The sequence below is a fragment of the Geospiza fortis genome, unplaced genomic scaffold (genome assembly GCF_000277835.1).
Source record: "Geospiza fortis unplaced genomic scaffold, GeoFor_1.0 scaffold111, whole genome shotgun sequence".
Taxonomy (NCBI): domain Eukaryota; kingdom Metazoa; phylum Chordata; class Aves; order Passeriformes; family Thraupidae; genus Geospiza; species Geospiza fortis.
Genome location: NW_005054321.1, coordinates 1079123 through 1091581, shown reverse-complemented (window position 1 = coordinate 1091581; position 12459 = coordinate 1079123). Strand labels below are relative to the sequence as shown.

General features: G+C 34.6%; 1 protein-coding gene across 1 annotated transcript in view; it reads left to right on the top strand.

Annotated features, from left to right (window-relative positions):
• The window catches only part of CSMD3 (CUB and Sushi multiple domains 3), a 576871-nt gene that overhangs the window by 149087 nt on the left and 415325 nt on the right, over positions 1-12459 (top strand). The gene's annotated exons all lie outside the window — the stretch shown is intronic.

Genomic DNA, 12459 nt, shown 5'->3' with positions numbered 1-12459 from the left:
TAGTAGTAACTTGGCTATTGAGCAAACAGAAATATGAAACTGCCAAAACAATTGAGTTACAAGGTCTTACCTCATTGTCAGTCAGGTTTGAGTTTCTTAAGATTTATATGTAGAAAATCCCTTGTATTCTAACAGGTAGTGTAGGTCAAATCCTTTTTCCTTGCTCTTATTAGAAATATAGCAGTAGTAGGGAAGCCTGTATTACAGGCAAATCTTATTTTCTGAGAGAAATATTGTTAAAGATGAATAATGTTTGCAGAGCAGCAAAAGGAGGTTATGCTGATAAAATGAAGGCACTATCACTACTATACAAAACCAAAGACAATGTGTCAGGTAACCTTGGGATCAGTTTCTAGATTCAGAGTTTAATTTTACAAAATGCAACCTTTATATTTGTCTAAAATGTTGATGAAGTATTGCAGAAAAAATTCCAGCTGAAATTACCATCCCAATAAATACAGATTAGTTAAAACATGGTTAAACAGCATTGTAAAAATTAAATATGTATGAGAAAGTGTGTCATTGGAAATACCATTTCCTGTTCCTGGATTACAGCTATTTAATATGCTTATCGATGGTCTTGAAAAAATTATAAAATTATTTTTAATAGTACTATTTTCCAGTAAAAATATTTATAAATTCTGAATCTTCCACTCCTACTTCCCTGAAAATTGCTAGGTAATAATGAAGGAGATAGAAAATCAAGGCATATATCCAAATTTAGTTTCTGGAGATGAGAATGCAAAAGATATGATGAGAATATGTTGACTTGCAAAAGACATATTTGTAACAACATCAAAGTCTAATGGACTCCATTGCTCAAATTCTCAATCTGCCAATTTTTAAATGAATGGCATAAAAAACTGTATTCTTGAATGAGTTACACATTATTCTTTCTGATACTGCATTTTTGAGGAGATCTTTGGATATATTTTGGTTTTGCTCCAAGGGGAGATGAAAATATACTGTGTAATTTTGTACTCATAAGATGAACTCCCAAAGTAGCCCTGTGGTTAGACATCACTAGTTTCTAAGAGGATAACTACTACATGAGAATATGAAAACCATTTTTTAAAACTCATAATTAGAGAGGTCATTATCTGCACAGTGTCATTTCTTAAGGCAAAATAAAGTTAACAAATTGGAAAGGGTTCAGAAAAAGAGGAAACAAGTTCTGTTAGGTTTCAAAACTGTCATTTTGTCTAGAGACTGAAGGACTCAAACTTTTCCATGTACATGAAAGAAGATTAAGACAACGGCTTGATTCACTGCAGAAACATATGCCGAAGGAAAACTTTTTTTTTCAAGAAGACAATTCTTTAATCAATAGCAGTGAGGAATTTAAAGGATAAAAGTTTAATGAATAAAAATGAAAATAAAAAATAATCCAAGGTACATATTTTAATAGTGGCAGCTACAACTTACTGAAACATAACCTAAGAATGTGGCAGATTCTTGATTTAAGTCTTAACATTATGGCTTAAAGTCTTAATGCACAAATTTCTGTTAAGGTATTTTCTTTCCATGTCCAATAAAAGAAAAACAACAAATTATTTTCAAGAGTTCCTTCTGTGACTCAATGTTTTATATCAGAAACATCTAACTTTACATATAAAATGCACCCTTGTGATTCCATTCAAATGAATCTCTCCTAATTTAGCCTAATACAATTATCCAACGCAGAATTCTGCAAAAGGTTGCTAAAGATGATTACAGACTAATGAGCTTCTTATCTCTTTCTCACTGTTTGCCATGGAGACTCTGATTAAACACTCCTCCTTAAAGATTTCTTGTGATAAATGTCTTATTGTTCCCTACCAATGGTCATTACATCTAACACAGAGGATTCTGACACAAGCAAGAAAAAAACTAAGAACAGAACAAAAGTATATTTTGTTCAATATTAATTTGAGAGTTGTTTGTTTGCTTGTTTTTACATTTCAGAAAAAACTGAATTTGAGGCACGCTTAGAAGTCAGCAGACATAAGATCACAGATGTATGTAAATCAGCTGTGTGTAAATATCATTCTCATCTGCCTCTTGTACTCCAGAACAAATAAATTTGAGGATTTTTTTAAATTTTTGATCTTTCCTCTTACATTGCCTTCACTTTAAATGAAGAGATAAGGAAGATGTCATGCTTGTGCTTTAGCATTGTGATGATTATGGATTGATGTTTCAAAATGGAGAATTTCATTGAAAACAACAGTGTTTTGTAATGTCACAAGCAGGACACTCTACTAAATGTTTTAATTTTTGGTTTGTTAAACTATACCAATATTTGCATTTTTAAAATTAATACATTTTTGGGCCAAATTTTATTCATGAAAGAAAGAGTTATTCCTCAAATAGGTTCTTATTCCTTTACTTGTGTCCATAGGATTTTATTGAAAAATCAGCAGACATATTTAATGATTGCTTTATTTCATAGCCTCTTTCTAACTGAACATTGTTTGAATGCAGAAAGATTTTCACCTGCATGTTTTGGTTGTCATTAAAATATTGTTACTTTATTAGATTTATTAGAAGTGAAGAAAATACCCTAATTATAAAAAAGCTAAATTGTATTTATTTTTTCTGGTCAATTACCTGGTGGAGTTACTCTCTATATGAGACAACACTTGAAATGTAGCAACATCTGCCTTGGTGTGGATGATGAGTGAGTTGAGATTTTATGGGCTCAGATCAAAGAGTGCATTAATAAAGGTGACACTGCTGTGGGTGCTTACTACTGGCTGCCTGCTCAGGTGAAGGAGGAAGATGAGGCTTTCTCCAGGCAGCTTGGAGCAGCCTCCAAGTCAAAGGCACCAGCTCTTGTGAGGGACTCTATCTACCATGCCATCTGCTGGAGAAGCAACACAGCAAAGCAAAAATAGTCTACAGGGTTCCTTTGAAAACATTGATGAATTTCCTGTCACCAGTATTAGAGGATCCCACAGGGAATGGTGAGCTGCTCAATCTCAAATTAACAGCATCTCCTTTCAGGAGATGTGAAGGTTGGAGGCAGCCTTGGGTGTGACCATGAAAATTTGGAGCTGCATATCAGGAAAGGAGGAGCAAGTAAGACTTCAACCATGGACTTCAGGAGAGCTGATGTTAGCCGCTTCAGGGGTTTTCTTGGAAAAATCCCATGGAAAAAGGCACCGCGGGGAAATGGGATCCAAGAGAGTTGTTGATATCCAAAGCTGACTTCCTGCAAAACCAATAACACTTAATGTCAATGAGCAAGAAATCAGGCAAAGGGGGAGAGAGACCTGCATAGATGAACAAAGAACTCCTGTCATTACTCAAGCATAAGCAGGAAATGCACAGGAGTTAGAAGAAGCATCAAGCCACATGGAATGAATATAGAGACTGTCAAAGTAGAAATGGGATCAGGAAGGCCAAAGCCCGTCTGCAATTAAATCTGACCAGGATGTCAAGGACAAGAAGGGTTTCTTAAAACACATCAATAACAGAAGAAAAACAAAAGTATAAGGTGGGCCCATTAGTAAATGGAGAGAAACCCTAGTAACAGGGGACACAGAGAAGGCAGAGTTTTCAAATGCCTTCTTTGCATCAATCTTCACTAACGTGATCAGCCCTCAGGGTTCTCTGACACAGACCAGGGTAAAGGTGTCTTGGAAAGAAGACTTTTCCTTGGTGAAGGAAGCTTGAGTTAGATAACACCTGAGAAAACTTGACATCCACAAGCCCATGGGCTCTGGCAGGATGTGTCCACAAGAGAGCTTCTGGACACCATAGCGAGGTCACTCACAGTCATCTTTGCAAGGTCTTGGCAATCAGGAGAGGTGCCTGGAGACTGGAAAAAAGCAAATCTCACCCTGGTCTTCAAAAAGGTCTTCAAAGTCAGCCCCACTTCAATCCCTGGGAAGGTGATGGAGCACCTCATTCTGAAGGCCATCTGTATCCATATGGATGACAAGAAGGCAACCAGAGCTATTTAACATGGATTCACTAAAGGTAAATCAAGCTTGACCAAACATTGCCTTCTACAATGAAAGAACTACCTGGATCAATGAGGAAAGAGCAGTGGATATTGTCTCCCTTGGCTTCAGCAAGGCTTTTGATGCTGTCTCTCACAAAATCCTGGTAGACAAAATCAGGAACCGTTGACTGGATGAGTGGACAGAGGTCAATTAAAATCTGGCTGAATAGCAGGGCTGTAATTAGTGGCATGGGTCTAGTTTGAGGTTTGTCATGAGCAGTGTCCTCCAAGGTTCCATACCAGGCCCAGTATCGTTTAATTTATTCATCAACGACTTGAACAAAATGGCAGATGTCTCCTCAGCAGGTTCACTGATGACTCCAAGCTGGGAGGAGTGGCCAATACCTGAGTTCTGTGAGACCTTCAGAAAGACCTTGACAAGCTGGAAAGATGGACGGAGAAGGACTGCTGGAAATTCAACAAAGGACAGTGCAATCCTGCACCTGGGGAAGAATAACCCCACGGACGAGCATAGTCTGGGGGCTGATCTGGAAAGCAGCTCTGTGCAGAAAGGCTTGGGGGTCCTGGTGGATGCAATTCTGTGCCATGTGCTCTAGCTGGCCCTGCCTGAGTAGCAAGTTTGGACCAGACCACCCACCGCATTGCCTTCCAAACTTTAGCAAGTTTGGACCAGACCACCCACTGTGTTGCCTTCCAAACTTAGCGATTCTGTGATTCTTTGATTTACCCTATGCACAGTCCATGACAAGTTTCTAAATAAACCTTCTCCCCTGAAAAACTAATTTTGATAAGGTTGTTTTTAATCATGAAATGTGACAGAAGCTTAATTATATCACCTATTCCTGAGCTAATGTTGCAGCTTGCAGTTTCTCCATAATGCAGCAAACTAGAAACAATTTACTGATAGTAATAAATAATGCTACACTTGTATATAATATTTTCATTCTATAAAGGCTGTAAGAATTAGATGCTTTCATAATCAAGGAAGTATTTTGACATTTATGTCTTCTAAAAATTTCTTTTTCCATGCTAAAATGGGTGTTGTAAGATTCTCCATTCTAAAATTTATTTTTTTTTAGAATTCAGAAATTTCATGTGCAGAACATAGTTATATTTGTATTCCTAGATGTTCTAATAATCTTTAAATTAAAGTGTCTTGTGGACCTTCCAACTGCCTGTACATATAGCTACAAAATATCTGCCAATATAAAAACTCTGTTTGTATTTTCATTGAGAGACTTTGGTTTTCTACTTGTCTAAATGAACATGTATTTTGATCAGAGAAGTGCACAACCCACGAACTAGCTTCATTTTTTCCATTGAAAAAATGTGTTTCTCCTTTTTTACTATTTATCTGGGAGGACATTGAGTTATTTCTTGCATATATTGTCATGACAGGTAAAAGGCTGAAGAGGTTCATACTAAATTCCAAGTCTGTGAATTCTGTAACTCCCCTGCAATAAATATATGTATGTAATTACAAGATATGTTTCTTTATACCTATCTTCTTCAGTGGATTTATTCCAAATGAACTTAACTGAGATACTTATAAGCTCTTATTTTTAAAAGTGATCTAACACATGTCAAAATTCAGCGCACTATTTAAATATTTTGCCATTTCCTCTATGCAGAACCCACCAGACTGAAAAAATTTTTTAATTGCAAGTCGCTGGTATAATTGTGTAAATACACAGATACATGACTATACATATTTTAACTCCATGAGGTAAGTCTTACGTCAGATACAACAGAGAGTAGCTTCAAATTAAATTAAAGTGTTTTGTGGACCTTCCAATAAACTTATATTTAATGGTTGTGGTTTTTTATGTATGGCATAGAATAGTATGGAATTTTGAAAAGAAAACAACTAAAATTAAACTTCACATAATTACCAAGAAATAATCATATATCAGTGTAAGCATTTCACAGACAGATATATTTGGTTGCAGATGGATTTGTGATTTTATGAAATCATGTCAAATAGAACCTCGTAATATAAACAGTAAAATAAGACTACTGCCTTGGCATCTTTGTTATAAGCTGGTCTGTGTAGGCTTTGTAAAGAACAAAGCAGGATATAAAGTCAAAGTACTGCACTTGATGCCATGTAATGCATTAACTATTGAAACTGACAATCTGCACAGAAGAAAATAGAGTGCACTAACTTGAAAGCAGGAATAAATTACATCTCACAGGGAGCGAGCAGTTTTCTGCCTGAAGCAAGTTCTTATACACAAATAGTTACTCTTGCTTATTCTTGGGAAAAGCCCAAGTATAGCTGTGTGAGTCTGGATAAGAAACATGTTGGATTATTTGAGAAAATTGAAAAGAAAACAAAAAAATATTTTCTAGAGTTATGTATATATACATAAGCAATTATATATGAGCAGATTTCCAGAGTTTTTCTGCAGATCCTTTTAGGGACATAAGTAATCAGTGGCTTAGAATGGCTAACACTCTTATGGGTGGTATTTCAAAAATATAAATGCCAATGCTTCTACCTAGAATTAGAGATATTAACTAAGATTCTTTGGGGGGTGGCAAAGATGAAAAATATCTACTATTTTATTGAAATAGTAGAATAATGGTTGGGTGTTTTCAAGTACCATGCTGTGTACTTTCAAGCAGGGCAGAGAAGATCTTCAAAATAATACCCAGAATGACATTTTGAATAACAAAGTATACTATACCTTTTGTTGCTTTGAATTTTTGCAATAAAAGAGCTTTGTGAGTTCTTTATTTTAGACATCTTTAAAATGTGTAATTTTTTGTACCAATAGAATCAAACTTTTCCATTTATGAAAAGCCTTGAAATTGCTCACCACTGTACCCTACCACACTTATATTTTCTCAGTATATTAGTGTTATTCTCAGGATACTCACTATTCTTACTGATACTCACTATCGGGGAAATAATGCACAGTCTGCTTGTGTGAAAAAACAAAAACCTGGGCCTGAAGAATAGCAAATCCGCATGTGAATTCTATTATGTGACCAGAACCATGGATTTCTTATCATTGCAAATAGAGGTAAAACTTTGCTGAGTTATGTAAAGCTATTTTAAGTCATTATTGATGTGCTGTAAATGAGGAGATTGGTACAGAAACAGAAATGCTTACCACATTAGAATTACCACATATTCTTAACACTAATGGTAAAATATTCTAGTTTTACTGTATTAATAATAAAAACAATATTAGTGTCACTGATATATGTAGTGTCTGTTAAATGTATTCCTAGCTCACTGAAAATATACCAGCACTAATAATGATCTAACACTGTACATTCTCCTTAAGTAGGCAACACTATTCATGAGAATTCCAATTTGGCTTAATACAATCAATTAATGTCTAGACTCTGTGCCTCTTCATTTATGATATTGGTGGTCAAATAACGAAGTCCTTAGGATGGATGGAGAACTGCTCCCATGTGAAAATTTATGGCATGCCATGATGTGCTACTGTAATAGCAATACACTTGAAAAATATTACAAATTTTCAGAAAGCAATCTAACTATGGAAACTTTTCTAACAGAAAATAATTAATTTTTATTAGCTTCATTTTTTAATCAGGATTTACATTTTCAAAGCTTTGAATATCTTAAAATGTTTTTCTTACTTGTCCTTTCTTTAAAAATGTATATCTCCACATCAGAATATTAATCAGAACATCAGATTCTGATTTTCTGATTAATATTCCAATGTTTCTGATTAACTCCATTTGGTTAACATAATTTGACTTTGCACATCTTTATGCAATTTTGGTAATTCCTATCAGTAGTGAAGGAAGTTCTCCTAAGATCCATTAGAAAGTTGTATGAGCAGTGGACTAACCCTCAGGAGGTGTGATATAGTCCAGAGGTATAGTCCAGAGGTATATATATATGCAAAGGTATATGCATCAAAATAATTAAAATTCATCAGTGCAGTAACCATGTTAATTTGGAAAATAAGCCTCTTACATTACATCTCCAAACAGTATGCAGAGGACAGGAGAAAGAAGCAGAAATTAACTCTTTCTAACTATATTAAATTCTGCTTAAAGAAGAAAGAAAATATATGTAATTATTCCAGGAAGAGAATGTTTGGGAAAAGTTGCAGTTAACACCAAAGCAAAGAAAAGACAGATATAACAATGCCTTTTCTTGCTACCTTTCCCAGAAAAACACGAATAAGATCAAATTAAACTATAAAAGATTGTTGTAACAATTGATATAGGCAATGAAGAGGAAAAAAGAAAAATCAGCTTTTAAAATCAAGAAATCTACCCCAATACTGAACACAGTAAAACTTCTTGAATACCAGAATCTTCATTTCCACCATTTTAAAGGTGGGAATTAGGACTTCTTACACAAGTGGGTAGAAATTAGTTGGGTGGTTTATGAAAAGCTTGAAACACTGCTTTCATCTCCTGTTTTCTTAAAATTTTTCTTAATGAAGGACAAAGGACATAGAAGTTGTTAATGTTAACAATGCTATTGAAATTAAGTTGTGAAATTTTCACTGAGGACAACAGTGAGAGTTATACCTGAAATTGAAAGGGATAAGGATTACTCTGAGTAATCAAGATGAATGAATGGGAAGAAGGAACCTGGAAAAGTAAAATATTGGTTTAGCATGATGTTTAGCATGATGTTTAGCATCAAAGCACCATACTAGAATTGTCAGTTACAACAAAGACTCAGTCTTTCACATCTGGTTTAAAATTAATACCTTTATTTGTACAAAACACCTAAAGACTATTCCAAGAGGATGGGTGTTAAATGTATAACTAGCTTGATCCCAGTTTGGGCTAGTAAATTCTGCTTTTGCAAGGCAATTGTTTCCCTTTAAAACCCTCCTGTTCTTCTACGGTTCATTTTCTATATGGCATTCTTGGATAAAATCTTTGTAGTTATCCATTAACAGAAATAATATTTGTAAAATAATTTGAGATACTTTGAAAGTAATTACTGGTTCATTAACTCAATTCACTAAACTGCTTAATCTAAAACCTTTGTCTGCCATAGGCTTCTAAACAGACTAGTATATTTTCCCTAACATTATTGAAATTATGGCTTGATAAACCTTTCAATATCTCTCAGTTTCTGCCTAAAATGAGAATTTACCTGGATATAAAATGAAATTGTGAGAATATTGTTCAGAATTTTGGTATCACTTTGCAAATCCTGATTTATAACTCAGTTGTAATTACATCTGGAAGGCAGAAGTTATAGCAAATTAGTTTCCTGGGGAGAACTTATAGTCTTTCAAATATTTCTTCAAGAGAATAACTAATGGCCAGTAGTGTTTTTTGCAGGTGAAATATTTCATTGCTAAAATTCTAGCATGGCATTTTAGCATTCTTCAAGACTACATCTGTCTAAGGCTTCATCGTTCTTAGCCTAAAGATTGATTCACCTATGGAACATGAATCTTCATCTTAAGCATTAATTAATCTTGTTCTCATAATTAGCAGAAGTGTTGCTGATTTATTTAAATATTAAGACATCACTTTTAGTGTCTTGTGGGATGGTTTCCAAAACTGTAGCTTGTTTTTAAATTCCAATATTTACAATTGTACACTGATGAAGGAGTCTGAAGATGATGCCGTTGTGTTACTAAAATAAATTTGGAATTCCACAAAATTTATTCATGTTTTCATTCAGCTCTTCAAATTCAGAGGCTAAAACCAATTTGCCTTAAATTATCTTGACTCCAGAAGTGTATTTAAATTTAATGAAGTTGTAGCATTTTTGCTATATGGGTATGAAAGATTCCACCAGAAAAGATTTAATTTCTCACAGAACTACTGTAATGAACATATAGGCAAAGAGTCTGTTTTGTTAATTCCTTCATCTTGTATGTCGGCCTTTTGAGTTTTGTTTAGGATTAAACTTTTGGTGGAAGATCTGTACAAGTGTAGCATATTAAATTTATTTTGCATTTCTGTTAACTGGCGGAGGTAACCTTAGCTCAGCTGCACAAAACAGTTCGTGGGTAAAAGTTCTCTTTGCACTACACCATCAAGTTAATTCTGAGTTCTTTTAAGGCAAACTGAGAGCAGGTGAAAAATTTTAATTGTGAGAATTTAGGATCACTATCTGCCTCATCGGTTTAACCTTCCTAGACCAAATACTCTTGACATTGGCTGGTATTTTGCAGTTCAGAGAAAGAAACTTCCTGGTGTGCAGTTATGCATCAGTTCTCTCCATGTCAGAGTTCCCTCATGTTTCATTTTGAGGATTTAATATCACAATATTATATGATTCACATAACCACAGCATCATCAAAGTTGGAAGAGACCTTTAAGGCTATCTAGTCCAACCATCAACCAAGAACCACCATAATCAATATCCCCAGGTGCCACATCCAGATGCTCCTTGGACACTTCCAGAGATGGTGCCTCCATCACCTCCCCAGGAAATATGTTTGAATGCCTAACCACTCTTCCAGTGACGTTTTTTTTTCCTAATATCTCATCTGAGCCTCTTCTGGCACAACTTGAGGCTATTTCCTCTTGAGACATGACAGAAGACACAGACCCCCATATTTCACACTTTTCTTCTGATATAATTGTAAGTATGTATATTTAAAATTTTTGTATACATCTTGGAACCTGTAAAAACTGTGTAACTAATAGCAAAAAAAAAATAGTCTGTGTTTCTCACACCTGTTAGTTCCTAATTTTGTCTTGTTTAGAGAACCATGAGGAAAGCAGATATTTTTCAGTATCAATACTTACATAATCAAGTTGAAAAGAAAATAATTTTAAACTAAGATCCATGGGAAACAGATATTTTGACCCACATCTAAGTCAGGTAGCCGTGGATAGGGGTCATAAACAAAGGATGCAGAATGATGGGCATGTGGGTGACATCAGAAATGGTAAGGCAAGGTGAAAGCATACCTGCCTCAGGTCAGCCTGGGACATTGTTGGAATAACAGGGATAGTAGGGCAGCTCTAGTGGCTGGAATGTAACAAAGGATGTATGCAAACTTTTGAGAAGACAAAGATGCAGAATGGGCTGGTCGAGGGTTTGTGGATCAGGATCGATTGCTAGAGCAATCAAGGAACTCAAATTGTCAGGATAAGGACAAGGCAAGGTGTGAAGTGTTCTTTAAAGAGCTCAAGGAAGTCTCTAATTCACACACTTTAGTTCTCATACATTTTAACCTTCCTGTTTCTTGTTGAAAAGGCAATAGGGCAGGATGAAAACTGTAAAGATAAAGAATCCTGCATTCCACTGCAAGATTTATTCCCACTATAAAATGTCCTGATAATTTTTGAAAACCTTACCATTTTCCAAAGGCAGTGGTTTTCTATATTTTTTATTTAACATTGTTAGAAAGAACTTTTATAATTTACTCCACATGTATTTTTCTCATTAAAATTTAAACATACTATCTTCCACCTCCCCCTTCCCTCCCCACCGTGTATACTTTTGCACCTGTGCACATTAGAAACCAATTATTTTCTTCCTCTTTGCAATTTCCTTTTACATATTTAGTTTAGGTCTTCTTTAACTACTATAATACTAATGCTATCTTACTTCAAAACTCATGAGACCACTAGTAATGTTTGCTAATTTCCTCTTGATTTTTTAAAATTTTTCTATGCTTTCTTTTGAAGTATTGGGCCCTGATTAGCAAAGACTAGCTAAGAAGTTTTGGGCTTCATGCATCACAGCTCATACTTACAGCATGCTCTTTTTTGTCTCTGGATGTGTCCAGTTAAACTGTGAGGACAATTTTAATTCTTGTTGCACTTTTTAAATAATATCCTGGTTTTAAATAACATTTTTAATTAAAAATATTTGGGTTTTACTTTTATTGTTGATTGGTTGGTTGGTTTTTTGGATTTGTTTGGTTTCTGGGGTTTTTTTCAGAACATTTTTGAATTCCAAGTAGATAGGCAAGGCTTTTATCCTTCTGTTTTGTCCATGGAACAAAGCACTTTTGGTAAGACAAAAATTAAAGGGCTTCAGTAGACAAATTTGGCTAAAGTCCCAGAATAATATGGTGTTTATTTACTGCAATCTATAAATCTCTAGGCTGGCCAAAAATGTGGTGTCAAATTCCAATTTTCTAACTATCTGAAGTAAAAAGTAAAGTGCATGCATCTGTAGGAAAAATGCTGTGGTTTAACTCTTCATTTACTCTTATTTCATTTAATACAAATATTGAAAAAGCAATATTTGGAGATTCAGTCCTCCTGCATCTTTGAACACCAAGTGAAAATTCTGAGGCAGGAGTTGCTTCATGTCAAACTGAAAAAATTATAAACATTTTTTTCTACATTTCTTTATCTGAACATGACTTAAAAAGCAGAGATTTATTAATAACAATAATGAGTGTAACTTCATGAGCAAACATTCTGGAATTTTATTTTAATTGGAGATGAAAGCTTAAAGAGTTTCTGTCATTTATCCAAGTCTTGTGTATATTATCCATACACCAAGGATTTAAAAAGTGTTCAGTTTCCACAAGGAACACCAAAGACTGAAGTAAAATTTTAGAATCATTAACAAA